Source organism: Ictalurus furcatus, chromosome 10, assembly GCF_023375685.1.
Source record: "Ictalurus furcatus strain D&B chromosome 10, Billie_1.0, whole genome shotgun sequence".
Taxonomy (NCBI): domain Eukaryota; kingdom Metazoa; phylum Chordata; class Actinopteri; order Siluriformes; family Ictaluridae; genus Ictalurus; species Ictalurus furcatus.
The window spans coordinates 3777586-3780106 of NC_071264.1; positions in this window are offsets into that span (position 1 = coordinate 3777586).

The following is a 2521-nucleotide window of genomic DNA, read 5'->3' on the forward strand; positions in this document are numbered from 1 at the left end:
ATTCAATAGGCCTAGAGTAAACGGACATTAGAGTCAGATGCGACTTCTTCAGCAATGATCTTACCAGTGAGTTCCCTTCAGAACAAGCCTACTGTCATCCATATAGGCTAGCTTTAAAGATTTTGTCAAACAGTTTTTTTTAGCTTGACTCTATGTAGCTGTACTCTATACTGTTAGCCTTATGTGAACTCACAGCCCAGAATTGCTCTAAAGGCTTGTAACCTCTCTGAGAAAGGGATGGTACGTGCGCACATCTTTGAACACAATACGGGTGGGTTTCCAGAAATGTTGGTAACTCTAAATAGCTACTTCGTTATCTGAAATGGGCTTATTATTTATTTATTACTTATTCCATCCATCCATCCATCTTCTATACCGCTTACTCCTTCACGGGGAACCTGGAGCCTATCCCAGGGAGCATGGGGCACAAGGCGGGGTACACCCTGGACAGGGTGCCAATCCATCGCAGGGCACTATTACTTATTCCGTATTCTTTAATTAACGAGAGTTTTCTGACACACTTCGTAATTAACGTTGTAGCCTACGTAAACCTGGTCGTAAAATGAACGAGTCACTTGACCCACTGGTTATTCGAACTTCTTTATCTGGAGCTAGGGTGCAGTTCTACCTGAAAAAAGCAGATGCCGCTAATTTCTATACAAACATCCACACTGACCCTTTACCAGAGCAATTTATTATTATTATTATTATTATTATTATTATTATTATTACATAACATACTTCATAGTTTCTCTAGATCTCTGAGATCTGTGGTTTGAGGTCAGAAGGCAGTTGAGGTGGCAGGGCTTATTTCAAGGATGGCAGCTGTCACCCAAAGGGACCTTTTCGACATGTTAATATATTAGAGATAAACAATAAATAGGTAATCCTGGGTAAAGATGTGGCCCTATTTGTTTGGGCACAGGAGAAACGTGCAGAAAATATGCCCTGACAGTGCTATGCTACTGGGAAATTCAGTGATAGTGTATACTGTGCAATGCATATATATATATATATATATATATATATATATATATATATATATATATATATATATATATATATATATATATATATATATATTATATAAAGCCTGCCTCCAAAATTCCACACAAGTAATAAGTGTGCGGGTGTGACGTTTTTACAGACAATTGTGACCCTGTTGCTGGGGTCACAATTTGGATTGTATAAATTGTGATCCTATATGGATTGCTCCTTTAATTTAGTCCATTTGTTGACTATGAGTGATAGTGAATTTCCGATTCGTATATTTCACACATACAGTTCCTTCCACTCACAGTAAGACATTAGGAGAACAATGGAGAGGGGGGAAATATCACTCCTGCCTAATGTAGAAGGCCAGGAGGACTGAGGGGAAATGGACGCGGTGATTTTAACAAAATAAAGCAAGAAAATATCCAAATGTGTAAAAAGACAAACTGGACAGCTGTCACATAAACAAAATGTGTAATAAAAATAACTCTAAAAGAAAGCAGTTTATTAACTTTCATTCAACATATTTAACCCAGTGTTTACTGAGTGAATACAAAGTAACAATTTACACTTTTATTTTAATTGGGTAAGATATTTGGTTCTGATATTGAAGGTCTGACATGTTACACCTCTAAGAATTGCTCTTAATATGAATATTAAATATTTGCGAGCCCTGCCATTTAATATGTGACATAACTTGTTTTGTAACTTTTTTTTTTATTTATGTAACTCATAACTTTAAAAAAAAAAAAAAAAAAAGAAAAGAAAAAAAAAAAAAAGAAAAAGAAAAGAGAAATTACTGTGCTGCAGGATAATTAAATTAAATGTAGTTTAATGGTAGCCTGTCCACAGGTCCGTGGCCAGATTATTAATTCAGTTGTGAAAAATAAATGTTTCTGGGGATATAGTGCAGTTAAAATTAGAAGACGGAAAATGTAAAGTAATCTAAACATGGTAAATTTCTAAATATCCATCCATCCATCCATCCATCTATTTTCCATACCTCTTATCCTACACAGGGTCCCGGTGGAGCCCAGGGAACTCGGAACACAGGGCGGGGGGCATCCTGGACATGTCCCAACCCATCGCAGGGCACTGTTCTAGATATCACATTTCTAAATATAAAAATTCCAAATATTCAAAGTATAAAATATTAATCAACTAACTTGTAATTAACGGTGTTCATTCTTATGGTTAAATTAAATTCAGTAAAAAGCGCATGAATATTATGCTGTTGTATTAAATAATTGCGTGCCTTAGGTTTTAGAATTGAGGAGCAGCAACAGCTTTGTGTTATATTTAAGCATAAACGTGTGCAGGTGTTTACTTTCTCAAAAGCCGATTTATTAAGTTCCACTGATACACTTTGATTGTTCTCCAAACCAGATTACAAACACAAGGGTGGTGTTTAATTCCTGCAGATAACATCCATCTCATCCATCCGTTATTATCATTTTCTATGTAATGGTTTTGATTTCATTGTTGTTCTGAAATTCCTATTAAACAGCTGTTATATGAAAATTTATAA